This window comes from Ascaphus truei, unplaced genomic scaffold, assembly GCF_040206685.1.
Source record: "Ascaphus truei isolate aAscTru1 unplaced genomic scaffold, aAscTru1.hap1 HAP1_SCAFFOLD_1655, whole genome shotgun sequence".
Lineage (NCBI taxonomy): Eukaryota > Metazoa > Chordata > Amphibia > Anura > Ascaphidae > Ascaphus > Ascaphus truei.
In genome coordinates, this window is record NW_027454547.1 from 17,060 (window position 1) to 42,278 (window position 25,219).

Consider the following 25,219-nt stretch of genomic DNA (forward strand, 5'->3'; position numbering starts at 1 on the left):
ACCCTGTAATGTACCCCCCGCTGAGTGTGACAGAGCCTGTAATGTATCCCCTGCTGTGTGTGACAGAGCCTGTAATGTATCCCCTGCTGAATGTGACAGAGCCTGTAATGTATCCCCCGCTGAGTGTGACAGACCCTGTAATGTATCCCCCGCTGAGTGTGACAGAGCCTGTAATGTATCCCCTGCTGTGTGTGACAGAGCCTGTAATGTATCCCCCGCTGTGTGTGACAGAGCCTGTAATTTATCCCCCGCTGAGTGTGACAGAGCCTGTAATGTATCCCCTGCTGTGTGTGACAGAGCCTGTAATGTATCCCCCGCTGAGTGTGACAGAGCCTGTAATGTATCCCCTGCTGTGTGTGACAGAGCCTGTAATGTATCCCCTGCTGAATGTGACAGAGCCTGTAATGTATCCCCCGCTGAGTGTGACAGACCCTGTAATGTATCCCCCGCTGAGTGTGACAGAGCCTGTAATGTATCCCCTGCTGTGTGTGACAGAGCCTGTAATGTATCCCCCGCTGTGTGTGACAGAGCCTGTAATTTATCCCCCGCTGAGTGTGACAGAGCCTGTAATGTATCCCCTGCTGTGTGTGACAGAGCCTGTAATGTATCCCCCGCTGAGTGTGACAGAGTGTAGAGGGAGAGGGGGGTTGGCCCGGTATGAAAGGGGTTGCACCCCATATGGCCACCCCCTGACCTCATCAGGGAGGCAAGGGGTTAACTGGACAGCGGTCCAGGAATGTGGTTTACACCTTGTCATGTCATGAAAATGTATGTTCCCCTGTTCTCATGTTTCATTATAATCCTGTATTTTAAAGATGTTTTAAAGTGCATTTCTGTATCTCCAGTTCTGGAGGTCGCAGAGAGTTGATATTTGGCCAATATGTGGAGTCACTGTAGGCATTAAAAACAGGCAAATTTCGACCCACTGAGCCCACCAGAATGGAACTTATTAATATGTGTAGATATTAAAGTGTATATGTATGGTATTTTGGATCTGCCCTGAAAATGCAGACTCCATCTGCTATGCTAATAGGTCATGAAGGGCAGCTGGCTGATTGAGCCTAAGCACTGTGATCAAAAGTTAACTGCCTGATTGTTTACACTAAGTACTAATCAACAGATCAAGTACTAAACAGACTCTGCCACTCTAATTGTTACCTGAGGGTGGAGAATCATCAAACTGGTGTGGTTTGTAAGTGTTATGTCTACACCTACAAACAATGCAGATACTTCATTTGATAAACTGGTCGTCGCCCCTGATTTAATTATGGGGCTACCCATAGAGTCCCAGTACACATGGGCTAATTAGCTGGGGGACATGGGTTAATCTGTGTCTCCACGTTAGGGATTGGATACAGATAATTGTTCACCAATAGTCTGTATTCAATGTTAAGAATAGGGTTACACAGGTATATAAACTGTGTCCACCCTACAGTTTTTAGTTCTTCTTCTGATACCATCTTGAATGTCACCGGATTGCTGGAGAATTGCTAGCTGATACTTCTCCATCCCCCAACCCTAAGTAAGTGTTACCTTCTTGTCTGTTAATTGTACTATATTGCTGTGTTCACCTTTTTTAAGGAATAAATTATATTTTATTATATCCAGGCCTCGTTCAGTTCAACCCAGATATTTGGTGTTCATTATATCTTGTCATAAGTTACCCTGACACAGAGCCTGTGATGTATCCCCCGCTGAGTGTGACAGAGCCTGTAATGTATCCCCCGCTGAGTGTGACAGAGCCTGTGATGTATCCCCCGCTGAGTGTGACAGAGCCTGTAATGTATCCCCTGCTGAGTGTGAAAAACTCCCTTGAGATTGAGGTATTGGGGGATAAGGGAAAGGAGATTAAGGGAAAGGAGATTTAGGGATAATGGAGAGGAAGGGGAGGAGGGAGAGAGGAGGAGGGAGAGGAAGGGGAGGAGGGAGAAGAGGATCGCAAGCTCACCTTTTTCTTTTTCAAAATCACTTTCACTCCATCCACAGACACCAAGATGTTCACTTTCTTCTTTTTTATGTTCTTGGCTTTGAATTCATACTGTAAGAGAGAGGGGGGAGGGGGCGGGAGATTCAGTGACAGAAGAAAGTATCCTGAGTCGGAGATGCACTATACAGCCTCAGGTGTGAAACTCCACTGCCATCATTATTCCTCTCTTCCAATTAATGTAACAGACTTGTATCTCGTGGAATCCCATCCAAACCTAACCAAGCCAAACCACAACTCCCTTCCCACCCAGCCAAGACACCCCACAATTCCAACCAAGCCCCAACTCCCCTCCCACCCAACCAAGACACCCCACCATCCCAAAACTCTCCTCCCACACAGCAAAGACACCCTACCATCCAAACCACAGCTCCCCCCCCCCCATTCCCATGGGAGATAAGATAGAGCCCCGTGGCAATCCACACGACAGTCATGGTGCACAGGAGTACACTCTTGAAGATGCTCTGTGACCTGCCAGTGAGGACATTTTTAAACTAGCTGAAAACGGTGCCACCCAATCCACTTAAATCCTTCAGGTGCTCCATTAAGATACCATGGTACACAGTACCAAATGCAGAGAGGACAAGGAGGACTGAGCTCAAACAGTCACCTCTGTCTCTCGCCACCAGGAGATCATTAAGCACACTAACCAGACATGTTTCAGTACTACTGTATGTCTGTGCCGGGAGGGGTAATACGGCACATACTAATAAAGGTTATGCCCAGCCAATGCCCCTACCCTCCCATCTGCCTGTGGCTCATCTGACCAAATACCTATATGTTCACAGGGCATGCTAGGCTGGTAACACACTTGGTCGGCCTGCACACTCAGGGTTCCGGGTTTAGCCGCTTCCACGAGGCGGTTGAGGACAACGGGGAGCAGGGATGGGACGTTCTCCTTTGAGAGACGTTGATCCGATAAGCAGAGAGAGCTAGTGAGATGCACTGAGCAGCGCTGGGTAGGAGTTCTGTAGGCACTGTTCTCATTGGTCATTTTGAAATTCCCGCTCGCCTTGCCTCAGCCTCCCCGTCCCGCCCCCAACCCAGATTGGCTAACACAGGCGAGCCCTTGCGCTGTGATTGGTCCCACACACCGCATCTGCGCTGTGATTGCTCGCGGCCCCATTCTCCAAGCTTTCCTTTGGAGACGGGGAAACTATGAAAGGAAGCCCTGATCTGGGACTTCTTCAGAGCTGGCAAGCAGACAGACTAAGTGGTGTGCTCCGAGGCTGTGCCGGAGACAGAGTGGAAGCTGTGCCGGGTAAGCCATTTCGGTGGCGCCGGGCACCTAGGACTGCTAGGATGCCCCCTGTATCTCCTGGTTTTACCAGTATAGTTGAGTAATTCATGTTGCGTGTGGTGGCCCCGGCCAGAATACTCTTTATTTAATCTCTGTGTCTTGTCTGATGCTCGATCCCTGTGAATCGTCTTGGTCTCCCATGACAATGCCGTCTTCTGAATCCTGACTGGAATGGGTCAGAAACATAATGGGTTGAAGGCGAGACTCCAGTTGGGTTGATACCACTTTCTCAATAACCTTTAATCGCCGAAAAACAGCAGTTACTGGAGGACAGATTCAGATTATTTCATGCATAACAAATGGTATGCAATGCTTCAGGGTAACATCCCTTCTCCCACCGCGGCACGTGAAGCGCAAGAGGCTTCCCTTTGGTACATGTTCCGATCCTTGACCCGTTTTGGAAACGAGAGTTTAGCCAGGATTATAAAAAGTATGTTTCTTGGTTTTCAGCGTTCTCAAGCGTTGATTATCTGGAAAAAGAATTTCACCAATACCTGGCAGAACCAATACCAGAAAACCACACACTTGTTGGAAGGACACATGAAACGGCCTAATTGTTAGGATTCGGCGTCCCCTGCGTCCCCCACACAGAACATCCTCTACCTTCAGGGAGACCCTGGACGCACGGCGCAACCCTGCCTTACCGGCCTCCGCGTCCCTGCCGCACACGCGGGATCACCCCCCTCGGCGATTCCGCCGCTATTCCCTCTCCTCGGCGCCGGGCGCGTTCCCTTCTCCCCGCACGCACGCTTGCAGTTTCCTCCGGCGCGGGTCGCACACACACGCGCCTTACGGAGCGCGCGCACAGTGCACACTCTTCTTCCTGCCCCCCCAGACCTCAGGCTCCGCCCCCGCATGCCACACGGCCGTACTCACTGCAGTACTAAGATTCACCTGGCTTGTAATGGCTGCACCAATCAGGAGAGTCTCCCTGCAGTTCCTCCTGACCTGCCCCCGTTCCTGATTGGACCTCCCTGCTTTATCTAGCTTCTCTGTCCTCTCTGTCCTCGCTCGACATAGTCTCTGCATGGATGATACTCTGTCTACTCTTGGTGATTTCACAGGTTCTGACACGGCTCGTACGACTACCCTCTTTGGCTCTCGACCTCGGCACTCCTCGGATTACGCACTCTCTGGCTCCTCTCGAACACGGCTTGGACTTCGACCTTCCTCCACTCTCCGCTCCCTGACCTTGGCGTGACAATCACAATTCTGCTTCTACACCCGGTACCAGCAAGTATTGTCTACCCTACTACATCTGGCCTGGCAACGCTTCGTACCACACTCCGGACACGCTCCCTTTGCTGCGGGTGCGTGTATTACCACTTCCCCCTTCAGCTCAGGGGACGGGTCTGGTCTGCGGGCAGCACCGGCGTAACACTAATATGGCCAAATGTGCATTGAATATTCTTGGTCTTCCAGCGTCCAGTGCTAATGTGGAACGTGCCTACTCAGAAATAAAAGTATTTACAGCAACTAAAGAGAGCTAAAATGTCTAAGGAATCACTCAAAATGACTGCCTGGTGTACTACAACAAAGGTGTTCATTAGATTCAGCTGTTATTTAAATCTTGTGCGTGACACGGGGCATCCCTTAAGGTTGGAGGAAAGGAGATTTCACCAGTAACAAAGGACAGGGATCTTTACAGTAAGGGCAGTTACAGTGTGGGGTTCATTACCCATGGAGACTGTGATGGCAGATACAATAGATCTGTTAAAAAACAAACAATAAAAAAACAAGGTTGGACGTCTTTTTAGAACGGAAAGGTATACAGGGATATACCAAATAAGTATACATGGAACAATGTTGATCCAGGGATTAATCTGATTGCCAATATTTGGGGTCAGGAAGGAATTTATTTTTCCCCTTATGAGATATCATTGAATGATGCGACACTGGGGTTTGTGTTTGCCTTCCTCTGGATCAATATACTGTAAGTACGGATATAGTAGAAGTATTTGTTGCCTATATTTAGCATAAGTTGAACTTGATAGACGTATGTCTTTTTTCAACCTCATCTACTAAGTAACTAACTGTGTAACTTAGGCCAGGTCCATAGTGCTGCAGACCGCGCTGAGGTGTCCGCGCAGGGCGCGATCACATTGCCTAAAGGCATTGATTGCGCCCAAAGACAGCGCGGACGCAGGCAGGAGGGGGCGCGCATTGCGCAAGAAATCAGTTCAAACTGATTTCTTAGCGTGACAGGCAGGTCACGTGAGCAGTTCGCCAATGAGGGGGACCCAGCTCCGTGACGCCCCTAGGCACGCCCCCCGCCCCCATGGTGCATTGATGCAAAACACGCCCGCTTCAAGCAGGTGACGTCACAGCCTCCGCGCGGGCGAAGGCTGTATGGCCTTGGCCTAACTGTGCAGCATATGATGACAGATCTATGAAAAATGAGTTACTCATTTAGAATGAGCACAGTTATATGTGGATAGTGAAGGATACACGGCTCATTTAGCAGAGCAGAGCTTGTAATTGCACTAAAGCTTAAATGCACGCGGCTTTCTCTCTGAATACGGGGAAATTAGCGTCTCATTTAGAATTTCTGCAACTGCCTCTAAGGCCTCGTCCAGGTAGGGAACGGGCGCTCCGACGCTGGGTGCTCTCAGACAGTCTCTGCCACGGGTCCTCCGATCCGCCCTGCCACGGGTCCCCCCATCCGCCCTGCCACGGATCCCCCCATCCGCCCTGCCACGGGTCCCCCCATCCGCCCTGCCACGGGTCCCCCCATCCGCCCTGCCACGGGTCCCCCCATCCGCCCTGCCACGGGTCCCCCCATCCGCCCTGCCACGGGTCCTCCCATCCGCCCTGCCACGGGTCCTCCCATCCGCCCTGCCACGGGTCCTCCCATCCGCCCTGCCACGGGTCCTCCCATCCGCCCTGCCACGGGTCCCCCCATCCGCCCTGCCACGGGTCCCCCCATCCGCCCTGCCACGGGTCCTCCCATCCGCCCTGCCACGGGTCCTCCCATCCGCACTGCCACGGGTCCTCCCATCCGCCCTGCCACGGGTCCTCCCATCCGCCCTGCCACGGGTCCCCCCCATCCGCCCTGCCACGGGTCCTCCCATCCTCCCTGCCACAGAGAACTAGTACATGAAGCAAAGCAAGCATCCCCCCACGGCCCCGGAGAGAAGCTTTATCGCTGTGTGGTCACTGTTCCGCGCACGTTTGCAGCACAAATGGCCTTTCCTGGTGCTGAGTAAGCCGGGGATAAAGGTTTAGCTGCTGTGAGAGCTCTCACATTAATACTTCTACATGCGGCGTATGATGATAATTTGGCCTAAATTGAACGACGTAGTGAGCGCTCTCTCTCACTGCAGTTATATGAAAGTATACGCTGCGCATTTAACAGAGCAGCCGTTCTTTACACTTAGAGGCAATCCAAGCGGGTGCTTTTTTTGGCCGAAATGTTGTATTTTTTTAACATAGTGTTGAAGTAGAACCCCATTAATTTCAGCTCAGGGCCCCCCGCTTCAACCCAAAATATTGGAATAGTCACCCACATCTGTGTGTGTGTGTTTGTGTGGTGTGTGTAAATATGTACACACATCTCTGTGCATGTGTGTTACTGTGTGTAACAGATACACACAGCCACCAACGGGAGGATGTCGTTACAGCCACCCCCACCTTTTCCCCTTCAAATTTTGGCTCCCAAAAATTCTGAGTGTACACACACACACACACACACACACATCCCATGTATGTATATTGTACACACATCCCATGTATGTATACTGTATACACACATCCCATGTATGTATACTGTACACACACACACGTATGTATACACACATCCCATGTATGTATACTGTACACACACACACACACACACACACACACACACACACACACACACACACACACACGGTATAAAAACCTCCCTGCAGTGAGGAGAATAAACTCGCTCTGCTGATAAATCTGCACTTACAGACCAGGGTCACATTATTTCTCTTTGTACAGAAGGACAGTGACGGATCGATCACGCTTAGCTCCAGGTTACAGTGCCCTATATCAGGAGGGCGCAAACTTTATTCCCTGCGACCCCCTGCCGGCGGTTCCCTCACTCCCGCGCCTCCCCTAACCCCCACTCCGGCGTCATGAAGTCACGTTGCCATAGCAACGTGACATCACATGACCGCGCGGCATCATTTTGATGCCGCGTTGCCATGCCGACGCAGGAAGGAAGCCGCCGGAGCCTAGGTAAGTAAATGTTTACAGAGGCCCTGCAGCTCCCCCGGCACTTAATTTAAGTGCCTTCGGAAAGCGCGCGGGGCCTCTGTAAACCCCGCACCCCCCCCCCCTCCGCCGGCAGTCTCGCGCCCCCCAGTTTGTGCACCGCTGCCCTATATCACAATGCAATCGCCCTACAGCTGCAGCGGCCATTATTCAAACAAATCACGGCGCCGATTTCGTGTGCGCTGCTGTACTCCACGCAGCATGAACGCGGCCAATCGCCCCAGACACACGCGCTTATCGCGATTGCTTTGTTGAATTTCATGGATTCTGTTTCTTTGTGTGCAATGAAATGAATGAATTGCAATGTGTACAGCACTGTGCTACTGTGTCTATGTCAGGTGTTTAAAAGCCAGAACACTAAAATGCCATTTTCTGCACTCGCCGCACTCGCGTCTTAAGGCGGTACGGTTGGAAGACACCCTGCGTCATGACATGGGTATTCCTCTGTACACAACGCGTGAAGTGTTCGAATAACGGCCGCTGCATCTGTATATCACACTGCAATCGCCCTATATGAAACTATAAGATGTGCATCATGTCACTGTTATTTCTGCATCGCACAACCTGACAGAACTTTCTATCGCAGGATGTCCCCGCTACTGGTTTCAAAATATATCCCAGGAGAAGGTCATGTCTGGGGGATACCGCACTGCCTCCCACCCACGGTGGTTTCCGACTGCGGTGCGCGTTCTGCGGGAGGCGATTTCAGGTCCTCAGTCACACTTGGTATTGGTGGCCATTTTTCATGTTGTTTGCAGCAGAGCCGGGTACGTTTGGCGCAACGCAAACTCCAAAATGAATGGGCTTTCTCGCGGCACACAGTGCGCCTGAGCCAGGCAACTGTGACGTAATCGATGGGAGTCGGGGGCACTTTTAAATGAAAAACTGACAAACGATCTCTCTCTTTAGTATAATAACGGAGCCCCAGACAGAGCCGGAGGTGAGAGGCAGACCAGCAAAAAAAATGCCAAGACTGCACTCCACCTCAATATCCCGGAAGGTGGAACATGCACAGCGGATTTATAACGCACTCGAAGAAGTGGAACCCCCTATGTCCACAATAATGTGTGGAAGAAATGTCTACTAGAGAAGTGGTGCCCAACTGCCGGTCATCAAGGACTCCTAAAGTCCTAAGGATATCCACCCATTAGCAGCCGGTGGCTCAATCACTTTGGCCGAACCACCTGTGCTCAAGCAGGGTCATCCATAAAACCTGGACTGTTAGGGGTCCTTGAGGGTTAGAGGTGGGAACCACTGATCTAGAACACGTGTATGGAGGGCAATGAAGGGATGAATGCTGTATGCAGAACTTCATCAACAAAGATTTATACACTTCCAGCAGAATACCATCATATACACAAAGACAAATCATCACATAGCCATAACTTGGGTATGCACCGTATGGACGGAAAATTAGGGTGGGTGTTGAATAACTAGTAGACACATTTTGGGCACAGTGTTCTTGCCCTTTGTCAAGTCTTATTACGAGACTCTGCCGCTCCAAGCGGCTCCTGAAGTAGAGTGGAGGTGGGGGTGTGGGCATGGATTGGTGCATCTCTAGAGCCACAGTGTGTGTGTGTGTGTGTGACATATCTACCACCACTTCAAAACATGCAGTGCACAATGCCAGACAGTTGTGCTTCTAAATTACGGAGGGCATACAAGGACAGCACGGCGGTGGTGACAGACCTAATTATTGCCCCAGACAGAGGTCTTCTGGATTAGACGACTGAACACATCGTGCCATATGGAAGAACCAAAGACCTAGGTCCGGGTTATTTCCTGTCAGGGTATATATGCCTCCATTGGGGGGCGGTGATATAATACTTTCATAGGAACTCCCTTTGGTCGGTGACCTCGACGGTAACGTAGGCCAGAGCAGGCCTTTCTGACTTGGTCGATATACTAGTTTTTTGTGTCCTTAGATCAAGGGGGGCTAACTCCAGGCCTCAAGGGCCGCCAACAGGTTAAGCTTTTAGGATATACCTGCTTCAGCAAAGGTGGTTCAATCAGTGGCTCAGTCTTTGAGCCAGCCTGTTGGTGGCCCTTGAGGACTGGAGTTGGATTATTGAAAACAATATATATATATATACACAGGGTAACCAGGGACATCCAGGTAACAAAGAGACAGCACACCGCAATATAATGAAGTAAATAAAGAGTATTAACAACACAGGGCAGCCAACGTTTCGGTCCTCAGGAAGTGCCCTGCCCTGAGGAAGGTCCCACTCTGAGGACCGAAACGTTGGCTGCCCTGTGTTGTTAATAAACTTTATTACTTCATTATATTGCGGTGTGCTGTCTCTTTGTTACCTGGATTTCCCTGGTTACCCTGTACATGTTTCTATATGGGACGAGCATCTGCCTTCATTTGAGAAACCGTGAGTGCAAACTATTTTTTCATTGACATACATACATATATATATATATACATACACACACACACACACACATTATATATATATATATATATATATATATATATATATATATATATATATATATATATATAACACAAAAAGAAAAAAGAAGGGTCAAAATAAAGGAGCACTCAAAGAAGCCTTTCTGGCGAAACGGCCGTCGGAGCGAAGCAGAGACAACCCTCTTACTACCCCTAGACTCCCAGACCCGTGTGGAACGAGTGGACTACACTGATGCTATTTTCTTTATGCTGGGACTCCCGCAGCTGGTCTATACTGTGCTGCTTTGTCTGTCTTACGCTTGCAGCGCTTACTGATGCTGGGCTGCTAGCCCATGGGGACTTGCTGCTTTACGTGCCTTACTTGTCCTACGTTTTAGTGCTCACTGCTACTGGGCTGTCAGCTTTAGGGGACTTCGTCACTGCCTGATCTGCCCTATGCTTAAGGCTGCGTCCATAGAAGGACAAGCAGCGCTGAGGCGTGCGGATGCTCCGCGCTGAGCCCCTGCATCCTCAATGAGGATGCCTTGAGAGGGGGCTCACGCGAGCGTCCGCAGGCTTTGGAGTTTTCAGCCGAGCGCCAAGCTGTTGTTCAGCGCGCTGTCGGCTGAAAAAATCCAATCAGCCTTAAGCAGCGTCAACGTGACGTTGGCGCCGTGACATTGACGTCAGTGCGTCGCGGGCAATTGGCCCAGCGACGTCACTGCCCCGCCTCCAACCACCTCCCCCCGGCTCCCTTCGCGCACGCTGGCTCGCCTGCAAGTCCGTGGAATCGCGCTGGCTTAAGCAGGCGAGCCTCAGCGTTAGCGCGCATCCGCTCTCCTCCCCCCTCTATGGCCCGGGCCTTAGTGTCCACTGTTGCTGGGCTGTCAGCTCACATCTCACCACTGTCTGCTACTTACCATCAGCATCGTGTTGTTCCAGCATCTTTCACAGGGTCCTTTGTAAACTTACCCTTGTGGCTTTACCCTCATTATTTATTATTATTTTTTAAGCCATTTGGGTATTTTCTGCTGCATGTTACACATATCTCCCCCAGCAATTATTATTCTGTGACTTATGTTATTGTGTTATTCTATGCTAAATTTGTAATGTCCTTGATATCTGATTCACAGTTTTTTGATTAATTTTTCTGCGCTCTGGTTTGTCCATTTATATTATCTTTTGAGTTCTCACTTTGATCGGCCGATCTTTGTTACATTACTAGGGGAATTTTCTTTCCCCTGGTTCTGTTATGTTCCGTTGGAAATCTTACTATTTGGTCTTTCCAGGTTAGGGGTTGATTTGTGTTAAGTTATTATTAATTATATTTTGCAGCAGTTTTTCATGTGGTATGTGTTTGAGGTTGTCTCTTGTGTTTTTATGATGCATTGCTAATAAAGTCCATTTTTCAATTTTTCTATTACATACTATTTGAGTGTTCCCTTATTTTGACCCTTCTTTTTTCTTTTTGTGTTTATTAATTTATTTGGGTCGGTAGCACCGCCAGAAGGTTAGGCCCGGGCCATAGAGGTGTGGGGAGAGCGGAGGCGCGCTTAGGCCTTGGTCCCGCTGCGCTCGTTGGCGCGGGTGGCCACACGCGAGTTCCCCACCAGCAGGGGAATCCTGCTGAGCCGGTCCCGGTCCCCCCTGGCGGCACAGCGCACTACACGCTGTGGTGCGTCAGCCGCTATGGGACACAAGAAAATGGTGATCCCTAGCATTGACGCGTCACGTGGTGTGGCTGTGAGCCAATGGGGAGGGGAGGCTTCAGGAGGAGGAGAGGCTTCGGGGAGCGGGGAGGAGTGTGGAGTGAAAGCAGCGTGAGTGCCTGTCTGTCTGTGTGTCTGAGTGCGTGCGTGCCTGTCTGTGTGTGTCGTTGTCTGAGTGCGTGCGTGCCTGTCTGTGTGTGTGTGTGTGTGTGTGTGTGTGTGAGAGTGCGTGAGTGCCTGCCTCTGTGTGTGCGTGTGCGTGTGTGTGTATATGAGTGTGTGTGTGTTTTACTTACCATCAGCAGCTCCAGCCCGAGCCCGTGGAGGGAGGGGGGGGAGAGTAGCGGGTCCCTCCGCTCAAGCCACGCGCCCCTCCCTGTCAATCCTCCCACTCCCGCCCACCTCCCGCTCCGGTTCCCTACAGACCGCATATCGCGGTCTGTGTATGTCAGCGCCCCGCCTGTCTGCAGTGCGGGCGCGCTGACTCTGGGAGCGGGGCCTTAGCCTAACGCTGAGGCTCGCCTGCTTCAGTCAGCGCGATTGCACGGACTTGCAGGCGAGCCAGCGTGCGCGAAGGGAGCCGGGAGGAGGTGGTTGAAGGCGGGGCAGTGACGTCGCTGGGCCAATCGCCCGCGACGCACTGACGTCAATGTCACGGCGCCGACGTCATGGCGCCTTAACGTTGACGCTGCTGTGCTGTGATTGGAGGTTTTCAGCCGACAGCGCGCTGAAAAACAGCTTGGCGCTCGGCTGAAACCTCCATCTCGTCAGCCCGCCTGAGTACGCTCGCGTGAGCCCCCTCTCAAGGCATCCTCATTGAGGATGCAGGGGCTCAGCGCGGAGCGTCCGCACACCTCAGCACGGCCTGTCCGTCTATGGACTCGGCCTTACTTTTACCTTGATATCTGGTTTTGTGTACTATTAGGTCTCTCAGAATTGATTTGACTGCGGCACCATTTCTGTGTGTATGTGTATATATGTATATATATATATATATATATATATATATATATATATATATATATATATATATATATATATATATATATATACATACATATATATATATACACACACACACACGTCTATATATCTATATATATCTATACTGTATATAGATATATCTATATCTATATATAGAGATGTATGTATGTATGTCTTTGTTTGTATAGCGCCATAAAATGTACATAGCGCTTCACAGTAGTAATACATGTCATATAAATAACAAATATAAATAACACATCATGGGAATAAGTGCTTCAGACATACTGTAAAAGTAACATTAAGGAAGGAGTCCCTGCTCCGAGGAGCTTACAATCTAATTGGTAGGTAGGGAGAACGTACAGAGACAGTAGGAGGGAATACTAGTAAGTGCGTCTGCAGGAGGCCAAGCTTTGTGTCATGTGTCCATGATTATCCAGTGCTACTCATATGCTTCTTTAAGCAGATGTGTCTTAAGGTGGGTCTTAAAGGTGGATAGCGAGGGGGCTAGTCGGGTATTGAGGGGAAGAGCATTCCAGAGGTGTGGGGCAGAAAGTGAGAAAGGTTTAAGGCGGGAGAGAGCTTTAGATACAAAGGGGGTAGAAAGAAGACATCCTTGAGAAGAACGCAAGAGTCGTGATGGTGCATAGCGAGAAATTAGGGCTGAGATGTAATGAGGGGCAGAAGAATGTAAAGCTTTAAAAGTGAGCAGTAGAATTGAGTGTGAGATACGCGATTTAATCGGAAGCCAGGAGAGGGATTTCAGCAGGGGAGACGCTGAGACAGATTTAGGAAAGAGTAGAGTGATTCTGGCAGCAGTGTTTAGGATAGATTGTAGGGGAGACAGGTGAGAGGTAGGAAGGCCGGACAGCAGGAGGTTGCAGTAATCGAGACGTGAGAGAATGAGGGCCTGAGTCAGAGTTTTGGCAGTTGAGTAACAGAGGAAAAGGCGTATCTTTGTGATATTGCAGAGGAAAAAGCGACAAGTTTTAGAAACGTTTTGAATATGAGAGGAGAATGAGAGAGAGGAATCAAGTGTGACCCCTAGGCAGCGTGCTTGGGCTACTGGGTGAATGATCGTATTTCCAATAGCAATGTGGAAGGATGTAGTAGGGCCAGGTTTGGGAGGTAGTATAAGGAGCTCTGTTTTTGCCATGTTAAGTTTCAGTCGGCGGATGGCCATCCAGGATGATATTCCAGAGAGGCATTCAGAAACTTTGGTCTGTATAGCAGGTGTAAGGTCAGGGGTTGAAAGGTAAATTTGTGTGTCGTCAGCATAGAGGTGATATTTAAACCCAAAAGATGTGATTAGGTCACCTAGAGAGAGTGTGTAGAGAGAAAAGAGAAGGGGTCCCAGGACAGAGCCCTGGGGTACCCCCACAGAGAGATCAATAGAGGAGGAGGAGGTGTTAGCAAAAGAGACACTGAAGGTACGATGGGAGAGGTAAGAGGAGATCCAGGATAAAGCTTTGTTCCGAATACCAAGAGTATGGAGAATGTGAAGGAGAAGAGGGTGGTCCACGGTGTCGAATGCTGCAGAGAGGTCGAGTAATAATATGAGCAGAGTGTAATGACCTCTGTCTTTGGCAGCGTGGAGGTCGTCAGTTATTTTAGTGAGGGCTGTTTCAGTAGAGTGAGCAGTGCGGAAGCCAGATTGTAGAGGGTCTAGTACAGAATAGGTGTTGAGAAAGTGTAGCAATCGAGAGAATACAAGACGTTCAAGGAGTTTGGAGGCAAAAGGCAGGAGGGAGACAGGTCGATAGTTAGAAGGACAGGTAGGGTCAAGCTTGCTGTTTTTGAGTAATGGTATAACGGTTGCATGCTTGAAGGATGAAGGAAAGGTACCAGAGTAGAGGGAAGAGTTAAAGATCTGTGTGAGCATAGGGATTATAGAAGGAGCAAGAGGTTTTAGGAGATGGGAGGGAATGGGATCAAGAGGGCAAGTGGTAGAGGGAGAAGAGGAGATCAGCAGTGATACATCCTCCTCCGAGATAGCAGAAAAAGAGTCAAGAAAGACAGGAGGAGAGTTGGGAAGCATTGTGGGATGGGAGGAGGCAACAGATGGGATGTTCTGCCGTATGGACTCCACCTTATTCTTAAAAAAGTCAGCAAAGTCCTGAGGTGAGATGGAGGAAGAAGAGGAGGCAGCTGAGGGTGGTCTGAGTAGAGAGTCAAAGACAGAAAAGAGACGGCGTGGGTTAGACTTGTGTGTGTTGATTAGTGATGAAAAGTAGGTTTGTTTAGCCTGAAAGAGGGCAGAGTTGAAACAGGATAGCATAAATTTGTAGTGAATGAAGTCTGCGAGCGTATGAGATTTCCTCCAGAGGCGTTCAGAGGAACGAGTGGAGGAACGCAGCATGCGTGTGTGGGAGTTTAGCCAGGGTCTGGGGTTAGAAGGGCGAGGACGGCAGAGAGAAAGTGGGGCATGAAGATCAAGAGAGGAAGATAAGGCAGAGTTGTAGTTCCTGACCAGGTTGTCAGGGTCTGAAGCGGAACTGAGAGAAGAGAGGGAGGAGCGTAAAGTGGAATCAAGAGCTGGTAGGTTAATAGAGTAGATATCTGTATCTATATATATATATACACACACACACACACACGCACGCACACTATTTAAGTTATGGTGGGTGAAAAGGTGACTAAAAGGTGGCACTGTGTGCTCATTTGCATGTCATTTCCCAGAATCCCTTGCTGCAGTGGGAGCACTGTATGCGCGGTGATAATGGGCGAAAGGCAGGGATGCAGACCTGTCTAAGACATGTGAATGTGCTCACAAGTAATATTTTTATATGCTATATACATATACTGTATACATATATATACACACACACACACACACACACACACACACACACACACACACACACACACACACACACACACACACACACACACACACACACACACACACACACACCTTGTTCTACCCGCTTATTCACTCCCAGCCTGCACCTACTTAGCACCCTGCACAGGTGAGAGACGGAGCCCAGCCTGCACCTACTTAGCACCCAGCACAGGTGTGAGACGGAGCACAGCCTGCACCTACTTAGCACCCAGCACAGGTGTGAGACGGAGCCCGGCCTGCACCTACTTAGCACCCAGCACGTGTGAGACGGAGCACAGCCTGCACCTACTTAGCACCCAGCACAGGTGTGAGACGGAGCCCAGCCTGCACCTACTTAGCACCCAGCACAGGTGTGAGAGATTGAGCACAGCTTGCACCTACTTAGCACCCAGCACAGGTGTGAGAGATTGAGCACAGCCTGCACCTACTTAGCACCCAGCACAGGTGTGAGAGATTGAGCACAGCTATGTATATAGTTACCCTGATGTGACATCCTTTGGAGCCGGATTAGGGAAAAACACGAGGGGGGACGCGGGTGCGAAACACATGGGGGGTTTGGGGTTAGCAGTGATGAAGGGGGGTATAGCAGGATGAAGGGGGGTATAGCAGGATGAAGGGGGGTATAGCAGGATGAAGGGGGGTATAGCAGGATGAAGGGGGGTATAGCAGGATGAAGGGGGGTATAGCAGGATGAAGGGGGGTATAGCAGGATGAAGGGGGGTATAGCAGGATGAAGGGGGGGTATTGTGGGATGTAGAGGGGTTTTGTAGAGGGGAGGCAGAGGGTAGCTTGGTGTAGAGGGGTATTGGAGGGGGGATAGGGGGTGTAGATGGTATTGAGTGGGGGGAGGGGGTAGAGGGGTATTGGAGGGGGGATGGGGGTGTAGATGGGTATATGTATAGTGGAGGGAGGGGGGTAGAGGGGTATTGTGGAGGGGGGGTAGAGGGTAGCATGGTGTAAAGGGGTTTTGTGGGGGGTAGAGGGGAATTGTGGCTTATGCTGCACATTATATTCACAGGTAATACAACCTGATAACCCATTCAGTACAGAGCAATGCGTCACACGTCCCTTTTCTCTGTCAATGTCACCCTGAGGTGGGTGACGTGTGTCCTCTTTACTCTATTACTAAGCATATTATATCAACCCCAGGGATAGACCTATCTCCAGGGGTGCCTTATTGCCAGAAAGCTTTATACATCAAGCCATCTCCAGGTTATATGTCGTCCTTAGGCAAGAACAATTAAGGCCACCCAAAAAAACAACGTCCTTTTCCCGTCTCCGGAGATTTTAGTGACCTTTCTTATTCCCCATTATCTGTTAACACAGGGTGTACAAGCCTTTGGAGCTGCGACCCCTGCCTGCTCCCCCTAGTGCTCCCCCCCCTCACCTTTTTGCTGGCGCAGGGTCATGTGATGTCCCATGATGCCGCGTTGCCATGGCGACGCGTCACACCAAGCCTCTGAATCTCGGTAAGTTGAGGTTGCAGGGGCTTCACACGCCCCCCGGCATTTCATTTAAATGTCTTGGGGAAGAGCGTGGGGGCCTCTGCAACACCGTGCCACTCCACAAAAATCTCGCGCCCCCAGTTTGCGCACCCGTGTTAGCATATAATGCTTGCACTGCAACCAAGGATTCTGGGTAATGACATGCAAATGAGCAAACAGTGTCACCTTGGTATTACATACCAATATTTTGGAATCGCAAACAGGAACTCTGACAAGAACCCCCAAGCAAGCGCCACCTTCCCAAACACAACACATTGTCTATATCGCTTTTCAACAACACGTGGATTTACAGACAATGCTCAACACACAGCGACCCAACGCACAGCGCCCCAACGTGCAGTGACCCAATGCGCAGCGCACAGCGCCCCAACGCGCAGCGCACAGCGACCCAACGCGCAGCGCACAGCGACCCAACCAGGCAGCGACCCAACACACAGCGACCCATTCGTGAACCTTGCTGAGTGGAGCAGCTACCCGGCACCCCCTAAAGAGCTCTGTATCTCCGGAAGCAGGGGGTCCCCGGAACTGGAATTAATGGGTTCAGCCCCAGAGGACCCCCAGCTATGTTACAGGGGATTGCTGGGATTGCTCCTTTAGCTAGATCGTTTCCTGTACACACATTGGGGTAACAACACATTGTGCAAGTGCAGTGGGCCGTGAAAGGGTTAAGTAACGCAAAGCAAACCGCAGGAAGAAGAAATCACGGCTCTTAATGTGGACAAGGAGTGTGGGACTCGGGAACCACGTGAGGTCACAAGCGCAGGTTACCATGGAAACTAGGGCCGGTCTGCTGAGTCCCCAATCCTATGTATGTTACCAGATCTGTACATAGCATCCCAGCATCCCCTTACCTGCATATACAGCACCCGGCAAACGAGATAGAGAGAGAGAGAGAAAGGGGGGGGGGGGGGGGGGGGGGGGAGGGGGGGGAGAGAGGGAGTGGGGGGAGGGGGAGGAGAGAGAGAGAAAGTGGGGAGAGAGAGAGAGAGAGAGAAGAGAGGGAGAAGTGGGAGAGAGAGAGAGAAAGTGGGGGAGAGAGAGAGAGAAAGTGGGGGAGAGAAAGTGGGGGAGAGAGAGAAAGTGGGGGAGAGAGAGAAAGTGGGGGAGAGAAAGGGGGGGGAGAGAGAGAGAAAGGGGGAGAAGAGAGAAAGGGGGGGGAAGAGAGAACAGAGAGAGAGAGAGAGAGAGAGAGAGAGAGAGAGAGAGAGAGAGAGAGAGAGAGAAAGAAAGGGGGGGAGAGAGAGAGGAGAGAAAGGGGGGGAGAGAGAAAAGGGGGGAGAGAGGAGAGAGGGGGGGGGTAAACTTTGTCCTCCTCACAGATTCAGTGCAGCAGTGAGAGCTTGCACAACATTTCGGAGATTAACCCTTCGTCAGATGAATAATGTGGCGCCTTTCCCACGCTCCGTGACATCACTATCCTCATTAGTATGCATTACCTCCTGAAAAGTGCCACTTATTACATGACGTTTCGATCCCTATTAGTGCGCATTCTCCGCCAGCTTTTACAACCTGCGGGGGGGGGCATCAGGGGAGGGGAGGGGGATCAGGGGCGGAGGGAAAAGGGGGATCAGAGGCGGGGGGGGGGGGAGATCAGAGGCGGGGAGGGGAGGGGATCAGGGGCGGGGGGAGGGGATCAGGGGCGGGGGGAGGGGGATCAGGGGCGGGGGGAGGGGGATCAGGGGCAGGGGGGGATCAGGGGCAGGGGGGGATCAGGGGCGGGGGGGGATCAGGGGCGGGGGATCAGGGGCGGGGGGAGGGGGATCAGGGGTGGGGGTATGTATAGGGTATGTGGGTGGGAAGGGGGAGGGTTTGTGGGTGGGAAGAGGGGTGTGGGTGGGAAGAGGGGGGAGGGTGTGTGGGTGGGAAGGGGGGGGGGGTGGGTGGGAAGGGGGGGGGGTGTGGGTGGGAAGGGGGGGAGGGTGTGTGGGTGGGAAGGGGGGGGAGGGTGTGTGGGTGGGAAGGGGGGGGAGGTATGTGGGTGAGAAGGGGGGAGGGTATGTGAGCGGGAAGGGGGGGGAGGGTATGTGGGTGGGAAGGGGGGAGGGTATGTGGGTGGGAAGGGTATGTGGGTGGGAAGGGTATGTGGGTGGGAAGGGTATGTGGGTGGGAAGGGGGGGAGGGTATGTGGGTGGGAAGGGTATGTGGGTGGGAAGGGGGGGGGTATGTGGGTGGGAAGGGGGGGGAGGGTATGTGGGTGGGAAGGGGGGGGGAGGGTGTGTGGGTGGTAAGGGGGGGGAGGGTGTGTGTGCGCTCGCTCTTACCTACTCCGCAGCGGGCCGCCTCCTGCAGCGACGCCTTCCTATGACGCTGCCGGAGCAGGGCTGCTGGTCTAGGTAACCACACATTGTATAAAAGTTATGGTGGGTAAAACAAGTGACAAAACTCCTCCACCGTATGGCATACAGTAAATAAAAATTCCACGTGTGAGCACATTCACACGTCTCAGACAGGTCTGCCACCCTGCTCTTCCCCATTATCTCTTCGCATACAGTGCTTCCACTGCAGCAAGGGATTCTGGGTAATGTGTTTTATCATCTGGTAATGAGAGTGATCTTTACAGGCCGTCAAGGAGACAAGTTTATTCCCATGGATTCCCGGTAATTTGTTCAATCAGTTCCTCCCTTCCTGGCAAACAGTCCCTCCCCCCCAGCCCATAATACCCCAACGCCAACAAGGAATGAGTCAGATCCAGCCCTAAACCAACTCTGACACTTCATCTCCCCTCTGACCCGCTCACCCTAAGCCTCCCCCAGTGAATGTCTCCTCTCACCCCCACACACATACATACTTCACATTCCTCTGCAATAAGGCAGCTGGAGCCTGGTACCGATCTCCGACCTCTCCCCCCTGTCTGTAACCTCTCATTTACACACACACATCTGTCTCTCTCAGCTCTCCCCCCCCCCCTAACCTCTCATTTACACACACACATCTGTCTCTCTCATCTCTCCCCCCCCTGTAACCTCTCATTTACATACACATCTGTCTCTCTCAGCTCTCCCCCCCCTCTGTAACCTCTCATTTACACACACATCTGTCTCTCTCCGCTCCCCCGTAACCTCTCATTTACACACACATCTGTCTCTCTCAGCTCCCCCCCCCTCTGTAACCTCTCATACACACACACACACACACACACACACACACACACACACACACACACACACACACACACACACACACACACACACACACACACACACACACACACACACAACCTGTCTCTCTCAGCTCTCCCCCCCCTCTGTAACCTCTCATTTACACACACACACACACACACATCTGTCTCTCTCAGCTCTCCCCCCTCCTCTGTAACCTCTCATTTACACACACACACACACACACACATCTGTCTCTCTCAGCTCCCCCCCCCCCCTTATCTCTCCCCCTCTCCTCTCTGAATTAAATAGAAATAGCCGTGTTACTCTAGTTCCTCAAAATGATAATACTCTTGGGACACTTCATTTGTGAGAAGCAGGGGGTCTCCAGAGCAGAACCCCGTTAATTTCAGCCCCGGGGACCCCCTGCTGCCCCAAGATACGTACCTCCGCAGGTGATGCCGGTATCTCTTAAATGTCCCAGGTCGCGTGGGCCAATAGGAAGCCAGAAAGGATGGCGTCACGGCTTCCTATTGGCCTGTGGGATATTTAACACCGCCATTTCGATAGCCCTGTCTGGGCTGCTACCGGCACCCCCTCCCGAGGTAAATATCTCCAGAAGCAGGGGGCCCGCGGAGCGGAAATTAATGGGGTTCAGCCCCAGAGACCCCCAACTTCAAACCTGTTTAAAAAAAAAAATCGCCTGTTTAATGCCAATATGGGGTTCCTAACACACCATCATTTTTGATACATACACACTCTAGATTTCTGTTTCTCCCTGCCCACCACCCCGTCACCCTGCTCAACATCCCTCCCCATCACATATTGACCCCCCACCCCGCTCCACATCACGTATTGCCCCCTCCCCCCCCTCACCCCGCTCCACATCACGTACTGCCCCCTCCCAACCCTCACCCCCTCCTCCACGTCATGTATTGCCCCACCCTCCCCTCCACGTCATGTATTGCCCGCCTGTGTGTTTAATATCCGCTCTGCCAGACCTTCTCTGGAACATCTGCCTCCGATTGTGATCTCGTGTTCTACATCTGGGGCACAATCCTACAGGAAATAATAAAAGGGGTGTGCCTGGGACACGCGTTGGGAGTGAAACTTCCCTGTGTTTTGTCATTGTGATGGTTTTCACAGAATCAAACACTGTGGGGAGTGTTGTGGGTTCTGGGGTAGTACTGGGTATCACAGTAGTATTGGTGTATTAATTGATTGATAATGTTTGATGTGTGCATATAAAAGTACTGCTGGTGTGGCAGGGTCACTTATAAAAATAGTGCCACTGTGGCACCGTTATTTATCAAAGTACTGTTATTGTGTCAGGTTTGCTTTTCAACTACTGATAGTGAGGGAGTATAATGTATTGCATACAATAAGGATGGAATTGTAGTTGTCAACTTGTAAGGCCCCGCTCACAGAGCGCGCTACACGACGTGCGCGCTCGTCACAGATGCCTGGCGGCCAATGGTACTGCTCAGTCTTGAAACTACCACTGGCTGCAAAGTGCGGCGTCGACACTGCTGCAGTCGCGGGAGTCTTTTCAATCTGTGATCTCCGGCTGCAGCAGCGAGACGCCAATTCCAGCAGCCAATCAATGTCCAGACATTTACATTGATAGACCCAACCCACGTCTGGGTAAATATTTCATTTTTCTACTTCTTAGTTAATAATTTTGAACGAAACTTGTGCATATGTGATTAGGCAACATTACCACATTACCAGGGCACTAACAATTTTGAATACAAGGCACATACAAAGTTGATTCAAGTCGACGTTGGACGTACAAATGGGTTTTTCTTTTAGAATGTTATCGGCTGGATTGGATCGGGAGGTCGCTTGGTGTCGGATCATTCCGTCTGCTGGGGATGATCACACACCGCCCAGCAGACGGAGGCGCGCACACGCGGACGCAGCGTCGCGAAGCCCCGTGTGTGTGCACGGCCTAAGCGTTTGAATTTCAGCCCTAGGATAATTGAGGAGCACAAAGTGAAGAGAGATCGTGTCGGAGCAGGAAGTGCCGGCACAGCTCTGTGGCACCATGGAATGTGCTAGAATGCAAACTGTGCTAATGAGCCGCAATCTTGTCCTGTTTGTCCTGAGTGTTCAGTGCGCCATGAGGGAGTGCTGTAGTCACGTGAAGAGGGTGAAAGGTGGCGTGGGTACGTCCGATACGGGAGCCTGTGTGGTTTTGTGCACGAACGAGCGTTATTTAAGGTATCTGCGCATGGGTTATTGTGATGTTGGCCGTCTCTGCGCATGTGGCATTGGGCAACTCTGCGCATGCATTGGCTGTGACAGGCGCCTCTGCGCATGCGCTGGCTGTGCTGGCCACCTCTGCGCATGCGCTGGCTGTGCTGGCCACCTCTGCGCATGCGCTGGCTGTGCTGGCCACCTCTGCGCATGCGGTGGTGTGGACTGATGCTTCTGCACGTGCGCTCTGTTCCGGCCGTCTCTGCGTGTGCGCTCTGTGCCGGCCGTCTCTGCGTGTGCGCTCTGTGCTGGCCGTCTCTGCGCATGGACTGCCGATGGCCGCTTCTACTTATGTGCTATCCGCGCAATGCGCTCGTGCAGACATTGATGAGCACTGCTTTACTTCCGGTACAATTTTCGTCCCCATGACTTTTTTCCCTATGAGATTTTGGTGGGTGCCAGCTAAGAAGTTTCACTTCAAAACCCCCACGTGTGCGCACATTCACACGTCTCAGACAGGCCTGCCACCCTGCCCTTCCCCATTATCTCTTAGCATGCATTGCTTCCACTGCACCCAGGGATTCTGGGTAATGACAACGTGGTATTTTTACTTACTGTGCGGTGGAGGGTTTTTGTCACTTTCTTTTAACCACGATAACTTATTTAATTAATGTCTGACAGCTACATACAAATATATTTGGGGACAGTACAAGGAGCTTTCAAAAGGAGCTTGGAGGAAAGGAAATTTCACCAGCAACAAAGGAAAGGGTTATTTAAAGCAAGGGCAGTTACAGTGTGGGATTCATTACCCAGGGAGACTGTGATGGCAGATACAATAGATTTGTTAAAAAAAAATGGTTGGGCATCTTTTTAGATGGGAAAGGTATACAGGGATATACCAAATAAGTAAACATGGGAAGGATGTTGATCCAGGGAGTAATCTGATTATTATTACTGGGGTCAGGAAGGAATGAATGTTTTCCCTTATGAGCGATCATTGGATTATGTATGTATGTATGTGTGTATGTATGTGTGTATGTGTGTATGTATGTATGGTATGTATTGTATGTATGTATGTATGTACGTATGTATGTATGTATGTATGTCCACCCAGGTACATAGCACTTCACAATACATGTGACATAATAATATAACACAAATGGGAATAAGCGCTCCAGGCATAAAACAATAGGAAACTGAGTCCCTGCCCTGAAGAGCTTACACTCTAAGTGTCACTGGGGTTTGTGTTTGCTTCCTCTGGATTAATATACTGTAAGTACGGATATAGGATAAAGTGTTTGCTGTTTAAATTTAGCACAGGGTGAACTCAATGGACGTCTTTTTTTCAACCTCATCTACTATGTAACGTTATCAGTAACCACGCAAGCATGTAACCACGCAAGCATGTAACCACGCAAGCATGTAACCACGCAAGCATGCAACCACGCAAGCATGTAACCACGCAAGCATGTAACCACGCAAGCATGCAACCACGCAAGCATGTAACCACGCAAGCATGCAAGCATGCAACCACGCAACCACGCAAGCACGTAACCACGCAAGCATGTAACCACGCAAGCATGTAACCACGCAAGCATGCAACCACGCAACCACGCAAGCATGTAACCACGCAAGCACGTAACCACGCAAGCATGCAACCACGCAACCACGCAAGCACGTAACCACGCAAGCATGTAACCACGCAAGCATGTAACCACGCAAGCATGCAACCACGCAAGCATGTAACCACGCAAGCATGTAAGCATGTAACCTTCCCAAAACCTGAACAAAGGAGCTAACCATTGAATAACCACAATCTGGGCTCCCCCGTCTCGTAGCCCCCACAAGAAAGGACGCACAGTAACACACATTATTACCGCTTTCAGGGTCCGCCTGCCGTTGCCATTAGGAACCATCACATAAAAGAAGAGCTTTTAAAGGCTTGCGTATTAAATCGGTTTACACGCCCCATTTGCAAATAAAAAGCCTGATATTAAAAGCACATTATTGTAATCCCCCAAACCGCAGGACAGCTGCCAGGTCCCAGGAAACAGCCCGCGTACCAGCCTCCGCGCGGGGGCAAAAAATCACAGGCACTCGTGGGGTTAACCATTAACAAAACCGACCAAGAAGCAAACCCCGAGACCCTCAAAATCTGTCTACTTTTATTCATACAGCAAATAAGAATCCCATGTGTGCCCACATTCACACGTCTCAGCCAGGTCTGCCACCCTGCCCTTCCCCTTTATCTCTTAGCACACACTGCTTCCACTGCAGCCAGGGATTCTGGGTAATGACATGCTGATGAGCACTCAGTGTGTCACTTTTTGCTTCTTGTCACATGGGAATTTCCCTTAGACCGATTTTTTTACTGGTTTTACCCCCGCACTATCACTGATAAGAAGGAAATATGTAGCTGGGGCGATATCTCCCGTCTCCCGTGGCCCCTTTGCCCTGCCCCCCGTGGCCCCGGCCCCTCCTGCATTGCACGTGACCGTGTGGCCGCTCTGTACGAAGCCTTTTATCCCCGTTTCATTCTCTCCCCTGATGTATAACACTGTGCTCTTTCATTAACCCTCTCCGTGCTGCCCTGGGCCAGGCCGCGGGGTGTGAAGATACCAAGCCCTGCCATGGGAGAAGGCCAGCTGCTCCAAGAGAAGAAACCCCTGCCCTTCCCCATTATCTCTTAGCATGCAGTGCTGCCACTGTAGCCAGGAATTCTGGGTAATGACATGCAGATGAGCACTCACAGTGTCACCTTTTGTTTCTAATCCACTGTAACCTGGGACCCTATGAGCTTCTGCCCGCCGCATTACACAGCTTTTCAGCACAGCCTGGGTTACAGAAGTGCAGAGCCAGTAACCTACTCACAGACAGCAGTTTCTACAATGTGGGTCTCCTCAGTGTAAGTATGGTTATACTGGCTTTGCAATGTAAAGCTGATAGGGGGTATAATTGTAA

The 25,219-nt window shown here is 50.9% G+C and overlaps 1 long non-coding RNA gene across 1 annotated transcript in view; it reads right to left on the reverse strand.

The window, feature by feature from the left end:
- LOC142476720 (uncharacterized) overlaps positions 1-25,219 on the reverse strand; it is a 43,392-nt gene that overhangs the window by 12,120 nt on the left and 6,053 nt on the right. Inside the window, exon 2 of the long non-coding RNA XR_012791937.1 lies at positions 1,949-2,038. This is a non-coding gene — a long non-coding RNA (uncharacterized LOC142476720). The remainder of the gene's footprint in view (positions 1-1,948; positions 2,039-25,219) is intronic.